This window comes from Homalodisca vitripennis, chromosome 3, assembly GCF_021130785.1.
Source record: "Homalodisca vitripennis isolate AUS2020 chromosome 3, UT_GWSS_2.1, whole genome shotgun sequence".
Classification (NCBI taxonomy): Eukaryota; Metazoa; Arthropoda; class Insecta; order Hemiptera; family Cicadellidae; genus Homalodisca; species Homalodisca vitripennis.
The window spans coordinates 200300232-200323644 of NC_060209.1; positions in this window are offsets into that span (position 1 = coordinate 200300232).

Genomic DNA, 23413 nt, shown 5'->3' on the forward strand with positions numbered 1-23413 from the left:
AAAGGAGTTCATCTGTACGTTAATAAAGTATCATTTTAAAGTTTTATGAATATAGTTACCACCAAAATAAAACAAGGACAATTGTATTGTAGGCTGTTATCGTGAAATAATTACGATCTGCTTTTCGAATCCTATACACTAGATAAATCCAAAAATTGTCTTATACTTGGAGGCAATGGCTTCTTGTGAAATGCCATAAACTAATATTTCTGTTTTCGGAATATTTATTATATCTAAATCATTTCTTATAATTACGATTAATCATTAGAAGTAAACGAAAGCTTAGTGTAAACCATGTTATCTACTAGCAAAACACATAAAACATACAAGTACATTTATTAGATTATAAATGCCGGTATTTTCAAAATGTTTGCCTCAAATAAAATAACAATTTAAATATGAATAATAAAAGAGGAATACAGTGCCATAAATGTGACAACACTAGGTTGAACGTTATTTATTGAGACGAAATGAATAACCTATTTTACTCCGACCTCATACTTTACTCACTTATGTAAAAATGCACTTGTAAAATATGATTTATAGGCATAAGTCATGATAAAACTTAATTTATACTTGCTGATACTATCCAATTTACGAAGTACTATACCTAGATATAACTCGAGTTATTCGTGCTTCTGTAATTTTGTTTTGGCAAAATTACATTAACATTTGTTAAATAATCGTAATATTAAAGAATCTAATAAAATTGTTTAATATTTTCGATGCTGAATATAAATATTATGTTAAATATTATAATATTTATAAGTGTTGAACACAAATTTTTAAAAGTGTTTACAGTTCTTTCTTTTACCTGAAACGACTCTTTTCGAAGGCGTGTTGAAAATCACAGTATTCATATAGCGCGTCAAAAACTTCTGTGCCTGGTAGTACTCATAATACCAAACAAAAAAACCTATAAATATAGTTCGAACAACGTGTATTTTAGCCGCTAGCCGCCATTTTGTATTTTTTATAACAAAATTAATATCTGTAGACTTAGTAAAGCTACATAGACCAAATTTTGCACATACATTAGGTAAATAATAAATAAGAGGAAACTTTATACACATATTAGTGTGATTTGCTTTTTTATTCACAAAATGGCGCCTGTTGACAATTTCTGAAGTCAAATAACCAATAAAACCAGTATAGTTATAAAAACTGTAAAAGTTACCCACTATTTTTTATTTTTATAACGACTGCAACGGTACTTTTGTCGGTGGAATCCGTCAACGCATATGCGAGCTCGAACACTTTTTAGGTATGCTTTGACAAGCACGGAGCAACACAGATTTTGTCAGTTGAAAAGTATCAGCTGTTTTACATTAGTTATAAAGAATCTACAAAATGCTAACTATTTTGCAATATTTATAACAACTATTCCAACGGTACGCATCAGCGAGCAAGACCTCTTTTCAGGTACGCTTGTACAAGCCTGGAGCAACAATCAGTATGATATCTCTCAACTGTGACATGTTAGTTAAGAGATATTAATTTTGTTAAAAAAAAATAAATAAAAAATGGCAATAAACATTACTCGGCCTACGCTTACAGGACTTTTTTTTAAATGATGAGTACTATCAGACAGAGAAGTTTGTGACACCCTTTTGCGACCACTCTGTACATTTTTCTAAATCACAAATTGGCGAGATCTTGCTCAAGGGGTGAGAGGGTATTGAGATGTTATTTGGTGCCCATAAATGTGTTATGAAAAAGAGAAGCGATAACGCAATTTCCCCTCGCCCAGCTCCCCTCGACTTCTGTACCGAGTCTCCCGGGCACTGCATCGTTTATTATTTAGTTGTCCCGGAAGCTTTCCTAACACTTTTCTCTCTGATACTGCCCTTCTTATCACTCCAGAGTCTTTTACATTGGCGGACTAGTTTTTGCAACCTGTTACTGTTCAAAGATGGTACAGTCAAACCTGACAGTAAATCAGTATAAAAACGGTTCGTTGAAAATCACTCACTAGCGAAGAGGGTAGTTTATTTATTTACATAACAGTATATTTATTTACAAACAAAATATACTGAGACAGATGAAATCTTCAGATTTCGGTATTAAATGCAACGCCAGACAGGCTAGTCCTGATTTATATATTGTATTATACGAATGAAATCACAATCAAACTATACTACATTAATGCAACAATTGATTCATTCTGTATTCCCTGGGGAAAAATTGGTGAAAAATATCAACAAAAATTAAAACCAATGCAATGCAATAATTCTGTTACAAAATATTAACCCTTTTAAGATTGGGGAGCTTTGGGGCAGGTTAATTTTTGAAAGATTACCCGAAAAAGTTAAGATAAGAAAAATATAAAGAAATAAAACAACATATAGTTTTTACGGTGATATTGTGTTAAAAATTCATTAAATATAATCAGATAACGGTATTCTTAAAACATTTTGAAAATATTTACAAATTAAAAAACAATTAATTTAGCAAATAATTACACATTAATGCTAAACATCCAACAAATCTAATAATATTCATATATGTGACACTGTTTTCAAAATATACACTTAGTGTTACAGTCCAATACAAAACTAAAAATATTTCTTTCGACCTTTTTCATTTATTCAAGGAAAAAATTACGGTAAACATAATGAATATTCATAATTTTTCTCCTATTTAATTTGTGACCTAAATTTTATAGGAAGACAAAGTTAAAGAGTAGAAATTAAGTATCTTGATATAAAATAGTCATTATGTAAATATTTACTGGATTTTCCCCGCCTTGAAATAAACCAAAAAATTTTGGTATGTACAAATTTTAGATGGTCCTTTACCAGCCACTAAACTATATCGATCTTTGGCCTAATGATGTTTGTGAATGTTGAACATCAGCAAATCGCAACAATCTTATATTCCTCGTCTCCAATGTTGAGTCGCCAGTGGGAAATCAGGAATGTTGGAGGGTACCAGGTCATTGATTTTGCACGCTTGATTAGGTAGGCAATCACCAACGGTCTATTAAGCGGACCTCTGTTGCACGTTGGCGCCCTGCTTAATGGAACTATGTAAATTAAAGCCCCTCACTTGATTCCTTAACTGTATAAATTGGGCTTAATCTATTAGAAAAATTATTCCCTCAACTTGGCAGCAAACTGCAGCAATAATAATTCGAAAAATGAGGATCGTTTGAAAGTTCTGCTGAAATGTTAAGACAGCTGCACAATACCACAGTAGGGGACAGATAAATGGAAAATAATTCTTTTCTCATTGAAAGGCAATATTTTGGATTTCCAATATTGCTTCAAGTGGCTGTCACGCAAACCTCCCACCACGATACTTCAGGAATTCTATTTAATGCAATATTCTCGTTTGCAAATCTATAGCAGCGTAATGTTTCAAAATACACATATGTTGAATGATCGTGATAACTTATTTGTACCAAGGGTGGATCCAGTACTGATTTTCGAAGGGGACACCTTGGTTTTAGTCTACCATCATTTTTACTGCAACAGGTGATTTTGCATTTCGATGAGAAGCCAATAAAATGTTTAGAAAGAATTTTTTTAAGGTTACAATACGGGAGTAATTATTCTACAAAATATAAACGTATTTTAAAAAAATCTTGGATTGGACCAGTACGGCAATACCCCCCCCCCTTCCCCCCATTGTATCCGCCACTGAGTGTACGATATTTTTCCAGTTCCTTTAGTTATTGTTGGAAGGTAAAAGATGAACTGAAAACTCTCTGACGTTATACAGAAGTAAGGACACACTTGATAACCACTTCAGGAAATCGGTTGTCATGTTGAAGAGGAAAATCTATACCAGTTCTGCAATTTCATCGAATATTACGGTTCAAGCCCGCATCTATACATAAGTACTCGTATCGGATCGGAGTGTCTTATACGGAATGGGCACAGATGCTAAGAATAAGTACTGGAAAATAAGCAAATCTCTTTCTTGCATAATATTTGGTTGAACATCAATTGCGACTGATTATTTTACACGATAACTGCGCACTGAACACAGTTGAGACAATGACAGAAGGGGGAGTATCACCTGTGAAATGCACGACTTGGCAACGTTGGGGATGCAATGTTGTCTAGTCCGAACTGCACCACCGCGAGAGATTACAGTTGAGATCACAACAGAAGGCGGAGAATCGCCTGTGAAATGCACGATTTGGCAACGTTTGGGATGCAATGTTGTCTAGTCCGAGCTGTACCACCGCGAGAGATTAAAATTGAGAACACGACAGAAGGCGGAGAATCGCCTGTGAAATGTACGACTTGGCAACGTTGGGGATGTAATGTTGTCTAGTCCGAGCTGTACCACCGCGAGAGATTACAATTGAGAACACGACAGAAGGCGGAGAATCGCCTGTGAAATGCACGATTTGGCAATGTTGGGGATGCAATGTTGTCTAGTCCGAGCTGTACCACCGCGAGAAATACATTTCTGGCGGAGAATCGCCTTTGAAATGCACCGTTTGGCTACTTTGGGAATGCAGTGTTGCCTAGTCCGAACTGCACCACCGCGAGAGATTACAATTGAGATCACAACAGAAGGCGGAGAATCGCCTGTGAAATGCACGACTTGGCAACGTTGTGGATACAGTGTTGCCTAGTCGGAGCTGCACCACCGCGAGAAATACATTTCTGGTTATTATATCCAAAAAATTTTAGAGTTGTTTCAGCAACAATGTTAAATAGGTTCCAACAGGCTCGGTTCTCATGGAACAAGCCGAGTGGGCAGTTTTAAAACCAATTTAAAATTATTTATTTGAAAGTTATGCGTCAAAAAATTAATACAAATGTAAGAAAATAAGTTTTTGTTTTCTACTGTCGAAGTGTAAAAAAGTTAACTACGCAAACCTAATATTTTGTGCTGAATCGGAGGGAAAGATAAATTAATATTTAGAGGCGCAAAACTGTGTTGCAGGACACCGAAAAAAATGGATTCTTAATGATAAACTTTAAATCGTTTTACGTCTTCAATAAAATAACTATTTACTTTTGTAAACATTTTATTGCTAAACATCACTCGGCAAACGATGCGACACCCGCGTGCAGACCCTCATATAGTGGTAAGCCGCGAGAACCTGTAACTCTCTATCTCGAGCCACAGTCCTAATCCCAGGACTAATCCAGGACTGATAATCTCCATTAGTCCAGTAATCCTCCTGAGACCCGACTGGCGCGGCGCGGACGTTAACTCCGTGACAAATATAACGTCCTGACACAGCACCAGCACTTACACACGGGGTCTCAGGTCTCTTGTCTGTTGGCGAGGTGTTTGCTTACATCGTCTCTATGGTACTATATATGTGTATAGAGGGCGTTCCAACAATCTACGGGGATACTTCAGCATACTTCCTAGAGAAGAACAAGGAATTCCTGTAACCAGTTTTTACTTGTTTCGTGTAGCAATTCATAACTCTTAAGTGGTCATTATTAGGACAAGTACAATAATTTTCTTTTTTTGTACTATATGATATTTTGCGAAGTATTTTTTATATTACTGTAGAATGCTTATCTAAATGTAAATGTTGAGCTAAGTTCCAGTTCACCTTTCTCTTCAGACCAACATGACTCGAGATTTCAGGAGCCAAATCTGCAATAGGGTCGGTTTCCAGACGCTGCAATAAGAGGGAGGTGAACTGGAGCTAAACGCAACATCCGCATTGGATCAACCCTTCCCACCATAGCTGCGTTATGTGTAGAACAATTACGTTAGCTGTGACCCCTAAACAATTTAAGCATTATGGGTGTTTAAGTAAATAACAGAGAAAGAGACGTTACTTAATCAAAATGAGACAGGTCATGTTGTTTGTTAGTTTTGTTGTCCAGAATGTAATAAAAATGTCTTCAGATTGTGATTAATGTTAATGTTTTATATGGTGTAAACAAACAATATTAAATTATAATTAGTTTTTCCTGATACTTGTTGCGTTTCAATCATAATTTTAACATTTCCCATTGGAAAAATTGCATATAACCGGTTACTAAAACCTCTGTGTTTTGACATTTTTTTTAGTGGTGGCTCAAAAAACCGGATAATCAAGTATCGAATGAAACTATCGACACCAAGTACTCGATGGTGCAGGATATCGCAATCGAAACGTGGCGTGCCCCACATCGTTCCAACCCATCAAGTTCTCGGCCACGAGTAATGCTGGGTTATTAGTCCCATACTTACTGCTTATTTTCAACTATAATACATCAAAATTAAATGCTATTTTAGACCTTCCGTAACTCACCATTCAGCAGTATCCGTAGAGAATGTTCGACTGGCCTGTGCTAGGATTTTATTGAAGGCAATAAGTGGGAGAGTCGATACACTAAAGGTTTACGATACTGATAAATAGTGCTATGGGCACACACCGGATTTGAACCTACGCTATCTCCGCTCAGATCCAAAGTCCGAAGTCTTAGACCTCGCGGCCAACGGCTCTCCCATCACCCTCATCGTAAAAACCTATCTGCATGTAATGTTTTTGAAAAACGAAACGTAATGCATGGATGGAAACAACACTAAAAATGCAATTTACAGTGTACAATGAATCTCCACTGGGCAACGGTATTACAGTGTTATTGCTGCAATTTTATGTGGAGAGCTTTTGTAACGTTCATTCACATAGTTTGAAACATAATAACGCTGTTGAACACAGATAACTAACTGTGGCCGGGTGCAGTGGCTGAAAAGTAAATCCACTCCCAACAGCTCCAATGTAAATGCCACTTCTGTAATTAACACTCCGGTTCTATTTTTTACGGCACACTATTCTGATCCGAGGAATCCATTACTGGTTTGTTTGTTGGCCTGCTAATTCATCGGTTTGTTTAACCCATTGAAAGGTGGTCCATAAAATTCTCCACGACAGTTGGCGTACAAATGGGAGCCTATAATTATGGATCTTGCCTACAGCTGGCAGTCTCGTTGGGATACATGTTAAGGCATGCTGTTTATGGATTGGATTCTTTGTGGATTTTTTTAAAAAACGCATTGAAGATTTTTTTGTACTGTAAACCTACGTATATTTAGTATAATTTTGTTTACAGAGAACTAAAAAATACTGACCTAATTGTAAATATTTAAAATTTTTCTTGTGGGACAAAGTTATAAAAACCAGTCCTAAAATATATTAATTAAGGCCTTATAAGTTCCAAGATAGCCAGAACGTTTCAAATGTACGAGTATTACAGTTTTGAAATTCAAAACAAGCTAATAACAATATTTTGGAAATGACGTGATCTACAAAAAAGGTTCAGTTACTTTTTACCCTATCCTCAATGATTCGGCCGCAAAACGTGTTTAAATGCAAATATTTTGTGATTTTTACGTAAAAACTTGGTTTCTGGGGTCGATAACTGCCAAACCTTTGATCATAGTTTCAGTCTTCATCTTTTTATAACTAGAAAATTATGAGATCTAAAAAAATATTCAGCAGTAATTATCCTTGCGCAAGTCCGAAAAACTCTCTCAATGGCCAAATCTTTGTCGTGAATTGGTAATTTTAGGGGTTTTTAAGTTTTATGCGACCACAATTTGTCCAGTTCGGGATTGAGCTTCTACTACTACTACGTAAACTAGTGACTTGTATACGTTTTACATGGTTTTGTTTGGAAAACTGTGACACATAGTATATAAACTTGAAATAGTACCTGAAAATTATAATCTTTACCCTATAAAAGATTTTAACACACTCTTGGACTGACATACAATACACACGAAAACAACAAAAAAACGTTATAATTACCCCAAAATAATTACGGAAACAATATCAAGCGCTGCCGACAAAGATAGTACGGACCAACGAACGGTCCAACCGTATGGGTTTGTAAACCACATGAGTACTTTAATAAGAGATGAGAGCGAGCGATGCTAATCAACTGTATATCCGTCGTCTGCCAAATTGAGGGTTTGTGCGATTTGTATGGAATATACCATCAGGATGAAACGAATACAAACATTAAACAGTTATGTAGTTTAAAATTTAAATAGTCTTTAGCACTTTTCACCAATCACGCCATGACGCTAGCGCTGTATCACAAATAGTACATAGCTATTAATCCTGGTAGAAGTTTTAGAAAAATTATAGAGTATGACTTCCCCGAATTAATAAAAGCAAAAATGTCAATGTGATGTACAATATTGACAATAATGCTGATTAGTGTCACGTGACCTGTATTATGTCGACAGTAATGTCGACGTTATGTCCTCTGATGGATTGGACGTACAGTTAGTACACAGTCAATACCGCCCTTCATCACGTCTGAAGCAGTATGACGTCATAAACAGCCGGTACTCGAGGCGTACTGGAGCAATCTCTCGGTGATTGATCACTCGTGGAGTAGTTCTGTAATATCTCAGTGATGTATCAGGCAAGGCGTAGTGTTATGGACTCAGTGATCGAAAACTACGAGAGTAGTGTTTGGTGTGATATGAGTATATCAGTGATTTTATCAGGCTTAGGAAGGACGGTAACGTCACAGTGATTCATGATTGTGAGAATATTGTTGTATATATAATCTACTTAATTAATCTCGCAAAGCGTAGTCCTGTTTTTAGTGATGAATCACTCTGGGAGCAGTGCTGTATAATATTACTGATTTAGCCTGCGAAGCTTAGTCCTGTAATCTTGTAGTGATGAATCACTCTGGGAGTATTGTTGTATAATCATACTGATTTATTGTGTAATTTAGCATAGTTCTATAATCTTGTAGTGACCATCCACTCTGGGAGTATTGGTGTCTAATTTCATTCTCATTTATCTCGTGAATAGTCCTGTAATCTTCTAGTGGTCAATCACTCTGAGATAGTGTATAATCTCATTTATATATCACGCAAAGCATAGTCTTGTAATCTTCTAGTGACCAATCACTCTGAGAGTAATGTGATAAAATCCCATTCATTTATCACGCGAAGCGTAGTCCTGTAATCTTCTAGTGACCAATCACTCTGAGAGTAATGTGATAAAATCCCATTCATTTATCGCGCGAAGCGTAGTCCTGCAATCTTCTAGGGATAAATCACTCTGAGAATAGTGTATTATCTCGTAACATTGATCACGTGAAGCGTACTCCTGTAGTCTTGTAGTAATCAATCATTTTGGGAGTAGTGTATAATCTCATTTACTCAACGCGCGAAGCGTAGTCCTGTAATCTCTTAGTGGCCAATCACTCTGGAATTAAATGTGTAATATTTCAGTGATTTATCATGCTTGGCGTAGTGCTAAAATCTGTGTGCTCATCGTTCTAGAAATAGTGCTCTAAATATCTAAATTTAAATTTTTCTGCAACATAGGCTTGATTAAACACAATACTGCTTTTCTCATTCACTATGCCATAATGCTAAATATACAAATATCGTTGAAACAAAATACACGATGGAGAATTGTAATAGGGTGAGCCAATAGAAATCCATCTGGAGTATTACATCTGGATTATTGATAGCGTAGATGTTTTCACATTGGTCTGGATACATCCATCAATAGTGAGCATTATCTCAGGAACATTAATCCCTTTGCTGTGCTTTACAATTTCTCCTCAATTATGAGGACAGATTAAGTCCATTATATTATTTATTTAAGCGTCCGGTGTAATCATTAACATCTAGCACATGTTTTGTGGTTCACACCGTATCGAAACATTCCTTACACTATTAAATTCCTGAAATATTTTGACCTCCTCGTGGATCTTCAGTAAGCACATGTAAACCGAAATTGCCAATGTATACCAATAATATATATCCGTCTGTACAGGTGAGTTGAAAAGGGCGGAGCTTTACGCAATGAATAACAGATTTTATTTTAAGTACGACATAATCAAGTTATATCTTTTTATAAGTAAAAAGATACTGGCTGAAAACCAAACCAACGACTGATATAGCCACCCTATGTCCTCTGAACCACAACTACAACGAATTTCATAGATCATGCCCCCCCCCCCCCCCCGGAGTACACAGTGACACAGTTTATGTACATAGTAGATCATGTAGATAGTACTTACTGTTGATAGTAGTTCCTTAAGATATTATTCCAAGTTGATAGTAATTCCTCTAGATAGTAGTTCCCATTGATAGCAGTCCATTTAAGATAGTAGTTACTGTAGATAGTAATCCATGTAGATTGTAGTTCCTGTAGATAATAGTTCTTGTAGATAGTAGTTCCTGTTGATAGTAGTTCCTATATATAGTATTCCATGTAGATTGTAGTTCCTGTAGATAGTAGTTCTTGTAGATAGTAGTTCCTGTTGATAGTAGTTCCTATATATAGTATTCCATGTAGATATTAGTTCCTGTAGATAGTAGTTACTGAAGATAAGTAGTTTCTGTTCATAGTAGTTACTGTTGATAGTAGTTTGAGTTTATAATAGTTGCCGTATATAGTAATCCATGAAGATAGTAGTTACAGAAGAGTTTCTGTATGGACTGTAACTATAGACAGTAGGTCTTATAGATAATAGTTCCTGAAGATAGTGGTTGCGACAGATTTCTCGCAGAAAGTAGCTCAGAGCACGAGACGGGTATCGAAGCCTCGAGTGCGCTCCCCGCCGCGGATGACCGGATCAGAAGAGGGGTGGGGTGCGGCCATGATTTAGAGCTGCCCGAGATAAAAAGTGAGGAGAGGTTCCGGAACAGATGAAATAATAAATGGTGTCGCATGCGATAGTGTAGTGGGCGGGGGGGGCGAGGGGGGAGGATTGCAGGGAGGGTTGTTGGCAACAAAAACCACCCTCTGTGTTTGCACATCCGTTTAACTACACATTTCTGCAAGTAAATTTATGCTCTTGTTAAAACAGTGAGTGGCCTAGTTTTTCTGCACCCAGATACTTGTCTTTACACCTTTAGTTAATTACAGTACTGTTGTTAGTGAGAGTGTAATAAAACAGTAAAATAGACAGTAAGTTCAGAAACAAAAAAATCTTGTTTTGTGGGCGTTTGAATACAATATGTTGGCGTAGCATTTTTCTGAACAAGAGATGCAAGAAAACTTTTGTTTACAAAATGTTTTAGTTATTACGCTATTTAAATTCTTAAACTTTGCAGTGCAGACCGACACTTTTTTTTATTGGAACGTGTTGACAGTTTTAGTTACCAAAACGTAAATTTGTTTTACTAGCTACGTTGTCAAAATGGAAATGCCAGACAACATTTTATAACTACCTATTGCTGATATCTAGTACTAGTTGGTATACTAAGCATATTACACAGTATGTATATTTCATCTTCAAAAGGGGGTCAATTGGATCTTACAAGGAAATAATATTGATTCAGAATTGAAAAATCAATAGAACCAAGACAGTAAGTACCTTGAGGTAGACCACAATGAGCCGGTCTCGAGATACGATAGAAAGGGAATTGTGGTTTGGTAGTTCGCCTGACCTAAATCCACTCGAGGTCCTAAAATGAGTAGATAACCTAAGAGTGGTAGAATGAAAAACCTACATAATACCTAGAGCATCTAAATGTGGAGTTTAGCTCCGGTTCATCATCCTAATGGTAGGACGTCTGAAACCTGGCGCTGTCACAAGCTTGACTCTGTCAGGTGTAATCTAGGTGTCTCTGACGTCGAAACAATGAGGATTTCGTCTTGAGCTTCTTCGTCACCGACTTTTTATGGACCTTTTCAAACGAACCAGATTCCAGGAATCAAGTCTGTGACAGCGTCGGATGTAAGACGCTGCACTAAGAGGTGGACGAACTAGAGCTAAACTCGACATTGACATTAAATCGACCCTTCCCACCATTATTATGCTATGTCTACATAATGTTAAATAATAGTTTACATCTCCTGATAAGAAGAAAGTATGGGATTTGTTATAATTTAGGTAAAGGCAGAACTAAATATTGTGTGGCTTAAAATATTAGAACATACTGTATAGTTATTTTATAATTGGTTACGTTCTTTAAGTGTCATAAATGCTAATTATTGGCGGGTACTTTGAAAAACCAAAAGTCAATCTCGTTTGTTTATAAAATAATGTTTTGTAAAACAAACAAAAACACATGGTTTAACAGAAATAAAGGAATCGTCGAAGAGCGTGCAGAACAAAGAGTAGGTGGCTGTGCATGTTGATAATAGGATATAACGAATGCGTGGAATATACATTGTAACTGCGGTGGGCGGTGGAGACGTCGTGTATTGGGGTAGGAGGGGGTGGAGAAGTATAGGACAAAGTAGAGAATCGTACAGAAATAGGAACGTTTATGCGACAAATGTGTATAAAAACATCAAAGTGTGGTGAGCTTTTTATCCTTTTATAGGGCATGAGAAATTGCTATTAACCTTGCACTTTTGAATTACAGACCAATATCGTTTTTAATACCACATATAATTTACCTTGGTGTTAATATGAGTTTTGAAAAACACAAAGTGACAACAATTAATGATTTTGCACTTTGAGGGCTAATTTGAAGAGGAGACTATATTTGTATTTAAATTTAAAATTGGGAAGATCAAATCTATTTAAAAAAAGATTTCCAGTTGAAACTTTTACATTTTACAACTCGAGCAGCAGAGGTCGATAAGCAGAATAGCTGAACTTGTCCGCTTATCTGGCAAGAAGACATTTAGATAAGGCAGACCTTGTAAATTACAGTATCTAATTGTGATAAGCTCCCCTCCCCCTCCCCCACTACTTCACCGACCTTCATCACACCTACTGCTCGCTCTTTGCCGGTAAGTGGCGAAATAACCCCATTAATCTTCCCAGCTTTGAACACCACGCCAAAATTTATTCTAGCCCCTTTAATTGTAATATTGCCTCGATATTCCGCCCTGGGCCGGTTGTGTTATTAATTCCGTTGATCCTCTAGACACACCGGAGGAAGCATGCTACCTAGCTATGGGTAAATATTCGGTAGCGGAAGTTCTGTTGTAATCAATATATACACATGGTGTTCACAAAAGGAGTCACAAACTTCTGTGGGTGATACGAGTAGGTATTCATCGTTTCAAGCAAGAAATGTCCTATAAATATAGATCGAAAAATGTGTCGTTTAACCGCAAGCCGCCATTATGTATTTTTAATAAAAAAATTGCTCATAAGAGAAAAATGTAAAAACCATTTGTGTTATTTTTTATGTTAATATAAAATGGCGTATGTTGAAAATATGTAAAGTCAAATAAAACCCTGTATAGTTATAAAAAATGTACTATTTTCCCACTATTTGAGCAATTTCATTAAAATTCAAGCGGTAATCTTTCAACGAAATCCGTCAATGCATAAATGAGCACGACCACTTTAAAGGTGCGCTTGCACAAGCTGAGAGCAAGAAGCGTTTTGTCTTTTCATAGGCATCAGCAGTTTTACATAAATTAGAAAAATTTTACAAGATACCAAATATTTTAAAAGTGTTTAAACTATTCCAACAGTACTTATTTCAACAAAATCCGTCAGTGCATAAGCGAACAAGGCCACTTTAAAGGTGCGCTTGCACAAGCTGAGAGCAAGAAGCGTTTTGTCTTTTCATAGGCATCAGCAGTTTTACATAAATTAGAAAAATTTTACAAGATACCAAATATTTTAAAAGTGTTTAAACTATTCCAACAGTACTTATTTCAACAAAATCCGTCAATGCATAAATGAGCACGACCACTTTAAAGGTTCGCTTGCACAAGCTAGGAGCAACAAACAACTGATAACTCTCAAATGTGACATGTTTGGCGCTCCTAGCTTGTGTAAGTGTATCTTTAAAGTGGTGGTGCTCGCTTACGCTTTGATCGATTTTGTTAGAAAAAGTACCGTCGGAATTTTAATAAAATTTCTCAAATAATTGGTGCAATATGTAAGTTTAATAAGTTTATATAACTATTACAGAAAATAACACAAATATTGATTTTTATTTTTCAATTCTCTATTCAAACCTATGTGCCTAATTTGGCATTACTGGTCACATTCGGGGATTATTCCCATAGAAAATGAAGTAAGTTTCTTCGAAATCAGGAGAGATTAAAGCAACAGTATTAATCGCAGAGAAGCAGTTAAAAACTAAAATAAACTGTTCAGCAATAAGCCTCTTAACGCATCTAGTTTCCATCCCATTAAAATTAACCAGAGATATTTCAATATCAAATATTTTATTTTCGATCAAAACATATTTACTGTTCAGTTGTATAGTACATTTTGAACTAAGAAGTTTATATACTTTAACGAGCTCTTAATTTGTTTAATATCGTTAAAGTCACTTGCTAAAACATAAACGACATGAAAACATCACTTGGAGAGTCAACAGTCTTTAATTAAATTACAGCTACAAGGCTTTAAACACGATGCTATGTACGTCAAACCAATTACTTTAAGTTGTTTCTATACTAACTTTGTTTTATACTTTAGTTTACACTATTGTCATGTACTTTAAACTTCTCTTTAATCTATGTTACGTACGGTACGTTTCTATTAAGACATTAAAAGTGTATACGTTTTAATCTTAAATCTTAATCTTTTAATCTTGTTTTTCAAATTCCTTCACGAAGGATTTTGTTAAAGATGTACTGAGAATTGCGTACAGCGGAAGTTCTAAGAGTCCTCCGAGTATGCAATCCAATAAAATCATGAGTACGTGACAGTTTTATACAATACAAAATTGCAGACAGAATGTTGCATGTATGCAATCCAAGTCCTCCCAACGTAACAATTGCATAGAATTACAATAAATTGCAAACATAATGTTTGAGGTATGCAATTCAAGAGCAATGTCTTCTTGACAGTTTCATAAAATAACAATAAATTGCAGACAGAATGTTGTATGTATGCAATCCAAGTCATGCCAACACGACAATCGCACAAAATGACAATACATTGCACACGGAATGTTGTATGTATGCAATCCAAGTCATGCCAACACGACAATCGCACAAAATGACAATACATTGCAGACAGAATGTTGTATGTATGCAATCCAAGTCATGCCAACACGACAATCGCACAAAATGACAATACATTGCACACGGAATGTTGTATGTGTGCAATCCAAGTCATGCCAACGCGACAATCGCACAAAATGACAATACATTGCACACAGAATGTTGTATGTGTGCAATCCAAGTCATGCCAACACGACAATCGCACAAAATGACAATACATTGCAGACAGAATGTTGTATGTATGCAATCCAACACATATCAACGTGCCAATCGTATAGAATGACAATCAATTGGAAACAAAATTTTGCAGGTATGCAATCAAAGGAGAAACATGAGAGTGAAAATTGCATTCAGTGAAAAAGCAAGATGCCATTATGCAAGCAAGAATATTACAATTCTTAGGATCTTCCCAGGTGTCCTTAAGAGTCCCAAACTTTGGCAGTCCACAATTATTGTTATGGTCTGTCAGCTAAGTATACATATAGCTTGTCAACCACGACAGTGCAGGGTTACATTCTAAAAATAGGATCCTACGATATGAAAAAAACACAAAAACGGCTTCTGAAATACTTTAAGTATTTCATTACGATAACATATTAGAATAGAGCTGTAGAGCTTCGCCATCAAAATGAGAGCAAAGATGACAGACAGAGGTGTCAGACGTGACAGATACCTTGTCATAAATGTCTCCACTGAACCATCAATGGCACTTTGTCGATAGCACTTGCCATATTAAATTGTAGAAAGGTAAGTGTAATGAGTATCCGGACGTCCTCTCTTGAATAATTTACTTGGTGTAACATTTCATTCCATGATCAAAGGAGAGTTGATTATTCCTTTTCCATTTTATTATAGTTTCTGCGCATTAATCCATGAAAATTAGAAAAGTGAAAGTAATAAAAACGGAGTTTTAGTGCATCTTACAAAGAGCTACATGTGTCTCATCTTTACAATGTGTATATCAGTGCAACTTTTTATGTTATTTGTTACGGTTTGGATGTAAACGTTGGCAATAAAAAAGACTACAAGGTTTGCCAATTTAGGATGTAATGACAATAAAATTCACGAGAAATAATTATGATTAGTGGTATTGAAATGTAAAATACTTTTTTTATCTCTAACCATTTAAAATTATATTTGGTTTCCGTAATGGATAATCTATATCAAAGTCTGCAGAAACTTTTCTACAAATTCAACATGTGACGCCAACCAACATACTTCTCCCGGTTTAAGTATCCTTAGGGATGCTTAATGATAAAAATGGAAGGAACCTTCCTTTTTATTAATGTTAGAGCTGTAAAATACTTATCTATCTCCACTAACACCTCAGTGAGTAAATTACATAAGAGCTGAGAGAAATGTTCCTACCTGCATCCTCAAATCACGTGCGCCACAGTAGGGCCAGCGACACCTGCAACAATAAGCCCATTTTAGGAACATCCTTAGTTATCAAAAACACCTTTGAGCATCTACAGATATGTTAGCTCCAACACCCAAATATTCCATCAAGTAAGTCGTGGGGGAAACGCAACAGTGTGGATAAAATACAATTTTCATACACAGAATTGTATTGCATCTCAAAATTTGATGAAATTTATTTACTTGCGAAAACCATTATTTACAAATATATAAATACTATTCAAAACGGCATTTTTAGTGAAATGTCTTGCTTATATAAATGGTATAAATAAATAGTTTACATTGTAGTGGGTACCTGACAATTTGCCATGAACAAAGATAACAGTTTAATGTCTGATTAACATGCCGAGTATAAAAAACAACTAAGTATAACTAACATTAAGGCATGCGATAATCAACAATATGTAAGTATCTAGTAAGGCTGGAAAAGACATGAAAATAGGATTATAACAATAATCAACAAGAAGGTCAACATGCAGCAACTTATCATCGCTAGGTCAACTTGTAACGCAGAAATACGAAAAAGAAAAAACTTTTCGACAATGTCGGGTTTTTATGTGAGTTTACTGTATAGTGGACAGCGTGAAGGTACAGGAATAGGGAGGGGCGAAGACTAGACTTTGCTCTCTGCTGAAATAAACTCTCTCACTAACCACAGCACATAAAGAAAGGTCATATACCACACACCCACACTCCTTTACTCTGCTTTCAAACCCCCCACACAAGTCCACAAATAAATACCAGTGTTTATAACAATAAATACTGTTTGGAACGAAACCTATGTTTTGGATAAAATTCGGTCAATGTCCACAACTACAAAAGCCACAATTCCCTGCAAAAAATTTAAAATTCTATGTCGTATTTCCCGGTTACTCTAGAAATACTTGTAGGCACTATATATGGAAAAGTCCGTTTATTTCCTTATAGACACGCCAAAAAGATTTGAGTAAGCGAAAAACTGCTCCCTAATACTGCAGCTATTGGTAAACAAAATTTTCAAAACTTCTTTCTCTTAGTTATATTTCACGAATTTCTATCGAATTAGAAGAAATCCAGCTCAAAAAGCAGTATTTAAATATATAATTAAAAATACAGAATGTTCTTGAATCAGCATTGGATGCCAGGGTATATATAGGTTTTACTGCAAGGACAGATGTATTTTTATACGAGAATTTGGTAATGATGGACAGGAAATAATAAAAAGAATAATACATTAACACTTCATCCAGCACGATCGCTCGTTAAAACGAGTGGCCATGGTGAGATCGTTAAATTGCTGCTATTCGAGCAGAAGTCTGGCACATCCTGAAGAGTGGCGTTGGTACATTATTCAGATTGCTGCTAAAATTCAAAATTGAAGATTGACTCACCTTCAAGAGTGGCGATTGTACGCTCTTAAGATTGCTGTTAAAAATGCAAGCTGAATGTTGACATCCTAAATAGTGGCTATGTAACGTTCTTCAGACTGCTGCTAAAATTCCAAAAGGATGATTGACACCTCAAAAAGGACCATTACAATATAGATCATACGGTAGCATCTAAAGTGGGGTGCACATTATCAAAATTTACTGTAATTAAGGCTTTGTTGGGTTGTCTAATTGAAGAGCACAATAAATTGGGGGGGGGGGATATGGTATAAATCTGAATAAGTCCAAACTTAAATCAATGTAATTGTGGGGGGGGGGGGTTCTTCAATGTAAAAATGCAACTGCTTTATTTCAAACAACCTTGGGCTTTTATTACAGAAATATTTTTTGAGAGTACCCCTCGTAGGTACGCCACTGGTTTCTACAAACGTGTTGTAGATAGTTAACGGTTAAGTGCTTCTACTTACATACATCACCGACATATAAAAACATAAATTACGCTAACTTCATAAAGACTGTTTTCCACAAAAGTGATATTTTATGTGAAAGGAAATAAACTATTCAGTACGGTCCAATGCTGTAGGAAAAACGCCAGGTATGGGGTCACAGACATCTTGCAAGAGTCAGAGATACTAACAGATGTTCTCTGTATCTCTCTCGAGATAAGATATGACTCCGTGTTCTGCCAACCGCGTATTTATTTATGTGGATGGCCCTTTTAAATAACTGGGTAATTCATCACAGACATATAAAAAACATAAATAACGTTAACTTAATAAAAACAGTTTTACTAAAAGTGATATTTTGTGTGAAAATACAAACTATTAAGTACGGTCCAATGGTGTAGGAAAAACGCCAGGTACGCCAGGTCACAGACATCTTGCAAGAGTCAGAGATACTAACAGATGTTCTCTGTATCTCTCCGGAGATAAGATATGACTCCGTGTTCTGCCAACCGCGTATTTATTTATGTGGATGGCTCTTTTACATGCCGTATATCTGAGTTCCGCCTGGTTCACTTTCTTGCGACATTTTCACCGGTTTAGAAATCCGCATCTTTGCCGCAATTGTTTATAATCTGGTTTTAGATGTGAGAACTGAGTTTTAACGAACTAGTAGCCATCGTGTATTAATTTGTTCACAAACTATTTGGAGAGGACAGTATTGTTTCCGTACAAACAACTTGTTTCAACTCCTCTGAATACAATAGTTGTTTTAAGAGTAATTACGCTTCTGCGTATTCTCGCGTGTGTTCGTGTATATGTGCATGTGATTGTGTAAGTAAAGGAACAAACCAATTTAGCATTTATTACCTGTATGTTTAGTACTTTGTGTCTGCGTGCATTTTAATGTTTTAGAAAATTTGAAATATTGTATAAACTAATTTAAAGCACTATTTTAATTAGTTCGATATAGCATATAATTATGATTTAAAATATTTAACTAATTTGATTGTGTAAGTAAAGGAACAAAACAATTTAATACAGTATGTTTAATACTTTGTGTTTGCGTGCATTTAATGTTTCAGAAAATTTGAAATATTTTTAAATATTTATTAAAAAACATTTCTAATAAATTGTATTAACCAATTTGACTGAGTTTTAAGCATTATTTTTATTAGTTAGATATAGCATATACAAATAATTCGATTGTGTAGTTAAAGGAACAAAACAATTTAGCATTTATTACAGAATGTTTAATACTTTGTGTTTGCGTGCATTACACGTTTTAGAAAATTTTAATACGGTTTAAATACTTATTAAAAAAAACATATCTAATAAATTGTATAAACCGATTTAACTGAGTTTTAAGCACCAGTTTAATTAGTTACATATTGCATATAATTACGTTTTAATACATTTAACTAATCTCAAAAAAAGGTCACAGACTTTTTTTCCAACTCTATTAAGAAGTTTTATTTTTAAAGTCATAAGATGTTATGTTATTGTAATTAGCAGTAATAATACTACATAAACGTAGCAGAGACTTTACACGAGCTCTGATTTTAACGAAATTTAAAATGAAAAGTAGGATTGACTGTCTATAACTCGAAATGAACAGTTCGTTATAGATTATTTTAATTTAATAGATTTTATACACTATCAAGTACAATTCCAATTATCCGTATGTGTGTGCATTGAATACCCTTTGTTTGTTAAGTCTTTTCAAAATTCTTCATTACATTCTTTTAACAGTCACAATATACTTTATTGGATTTAGATCCACCCTTTCATTTTGGCACTCTTTCAGGTAGACGGTTTCACTGATCTTGTGAATTGATAATTCTACAAAATTATACACGATCTAGAACTACATTTAAAATTTAGTGCTTGATTAGAGAAGCGTTTGCTGTATTACAAACCTTTTCAGTTCTTCAATAAAGCGTTCCTGGGAAAACAAGCCTCAGTTGCGCAAAAGGTTGAACTTTACGCGAATTCTCCAATCAGAGCTCATGAATAAAGCTTGGCCGATTGACTGAACGTAATGGATCAGATTGTATTAAGTTTTCATGTGATGGATCTATATTTTGTGGTAGCATATTAATACATTTATCCAGTAAAGTTGACTTTTCCCAGTTACTAATACTTCATCGATAATACATATAGGATCGAACACACCGTAAGATTGATGATTTTAATTTGTGATTAACAACAATGGGAAGGCAGTCGTAAGACTGACCAACAGAAGTGACTTACTTCTTTTAACGGGCTGTGGATATATGTCATAAAAAAGTATGTTTTCTAATTATTAATTTTTTAAATTTTAAAATAATATGAGACACTTAATTCTTTAACATTAAATAGCTTTACATTTTCTATTGATTTTATAGATATTTTTATTTATATATTACAATGATCATATTAAAATAATGAATATGTATATATTTTCATTATTATCGATTATATTAGTTTCTACAATTAGGTCAGTATCATTTTCACTGAGTAAAATCTTGCTAAATATCTTTTAAACATAGCATCTGTTGTTCCATGTCTTGTTAGACATTGTTAAATGTAATTATTCTTTAAAAAAGTCAATTAATGGTTTTGACATTTCTTCAGAAAATTTGTATTAAAATCTGTACTTATTAATTTACTTTTTAAGTGAATGTAAGGTAAGGCCCAATGTAATTTAGAAAAGGTTATTATTAACCCAACAAAAAGACTAATTTTCTTCCAGGATAAAATTTTTCCCCGTACAAAACGTACATACATAGCCCGTAAAAAGGAGTAGTCACTTCAATAAGGAGCGAACAACTAGCACGTTTGGATAGCCACTGAACGGAGAAACACAGACATCAAAATGGCCGCAATAGCTCGCCCCTAGCAGCTGCAGAGCTAACATGCGTGATGTGACATTACGTGATGCGGAACAAAAGTTTTCCTCCCTGCCAAACATACATCCATAGCCTGCCAAAAGAAATAATAATTTAAAAATATGTTTTTAAAGACTGCGAGAAAATAAATGTGTGTTCAAAGAAACCTGAGTACTATTATAAAGTTCAAAACTGAAATGTATGATTTTTCAACAATGTAATGCTGTTACCTGGCGTTCACAAGTACTCTTTGGATCGGCACCTTATTCTTTGGCCCCCTTTCCTTGGATTTGAATCCTTTTGTTAGACCGGTACCTAATCTTTAGATTCGCACCTGTGCCTAATTCTTTTGGTTTGAACCAGTACCTCCTCCTTGGATCCACACCTACAGTCCTCCATGGACGATAATTACTCCTTAGATTAAGTGTCCAGTTACTTTTGAGTAATGAGAAAATTTCAATTGGAAATTGCAAGCCAACAAATAAACCGTATTAATAATTCATAAACTATTTTTTTCCTTCTTTTAATCCATAATTAATGAATTAATGATTTAGAAGCCATTGTCAAAGTGGAATAAAATAATACAACTCTTCCTCTTTCTTGTACAAATTACTTCCTAATAATAAAAAAATGTTGATGGAAAAAAATACAATTTACACTTCAATTGAGGGAAGTTGCATTCTCGGTTGCTAGATAATTGACCGCATGCGACAGTCGCGGTTGTTGCCGCTCTTGCAGGCTGACGTCATAGCTTATTGGGGTTACTGACGTCACACAACATTCTTATCCAAACATCAAAATGGTAGCTATGGAATACCATTGCGTTCGTTCTAATAATATCCCACATATCATCCTCATTAATTTTCACGTCCTGAATGAGTTAAGCAAATTTAAACAAAGATATAAGAGGTTTTATCTGTTTAATCATAATGTTAATCCAGGAACTTCGTACTCTTTTAGATTAATTGGCTAATTAATTATCTCGGCTTTCTCTCTTTGTCTCCGGCGTTCGTGAAGTCCAAAAATATTATAAATAAGCCAATGAGTACAAACCAATTAAGAAATACCAAAATGCGTAAAAACAACCGAGCGAGGCGTGTTTCTAGAATGATTTAAAAATATTGGTACTCAACTAAAATTAGCGAAACCTGCAAATATTAAATACGATATTTTTAAGGATGTGTGCTCAATTAGCCGAGTTTGTATCACTTTGAGGATTTCGCGAAACTTTAGTTAGGAAAGCCAGGACTAGAACGATATGTACAAGAAGCCCGTTAACTAATGCAAGGCCATGATGGTGACCCTATAACTTAGCTCTTCAAGCCCGACTGTATTCAAGCCTGCACGTCCCTCCACTGACAAATCCCCTCTCCATTCTGTAAGTTTCTTTGACACTGTAACAAGTCTGATAGGAAAGTAATTACGTAGATTCAACAACTGTTAGTCGTAAATAAGTCTTTACACTTAAAGTAACTATTTTCCTGCACTAATAATATCCATTTACTCAGTGTATATAGGGATCAACGAAAATGTAAATGGTTCGTCACACTGCTGTTTATTCATTGCCACAGCAGAAATATTTTGTTGATAAATTTAAAATTTAATAACTAATTGTAAAGCAGTGAATAGAATAAAGAGTTACTACATAGTATTAGTTAATGATTGACAAACTTAAATGTTTAATGACCAATTGTAAAGTCGTGAATAGAATAAAGAGTTACTACATAGTATTAGTTAATGATTGACAAACTTAAATGTTTAATGACCAATTGTAAAGTCGTGAATAGAATAAAGAGTTACTACATAGTATTAGTTAATGATTGACAAACTTAAATGTTTAATGGCCAATTGTAAAGTCGTGAATAGAATAAAGAGTTACTACATAGTATTAGTTAATGATTGACAAACTTAAATGTTTAATGGCCAATTGTAAAGTCGTGAATAGAATAAAGAGTTACTACATAGTATTAGTTAATGATTGACAAACTTAAATGTTTAATGACCAATTGTAAAGTCGTGAATAGAATAAAGAGTTACTACATAGTATTAGTTAATGATTGACAAACTTAAATGTTTAATGACCAATTGTAAAGTCGTGAATAGAATAAAGTAGTGCTACATAGTATTGGTTAACTAAATTTACATCCAGCTGCACAATATGGAAATGCTATTGCTTATTAAGTTTTCCATTAAAAAAACTCAAATAAAACACGATCTGAATACAAAAAAATACGTACAGCGATAATTACATCCATATATTGAAAGTAACAATCAAGAAACTTACGAAATGTTATACAGGGCAGACGCAACTAACCATTTTGTCTTAGTATAGTAACGGTAAAAGAGACTGTTTTGTCTACTTTGAAAATTAAATAAATATGTAACATAAAATGCCTTTAGTGTATGTATAGTATTTCCATTTTTAATGTTGGGTGAATAAATTATATTATTAAATTTTGCTCAATTCAGAGCAAAGATAGT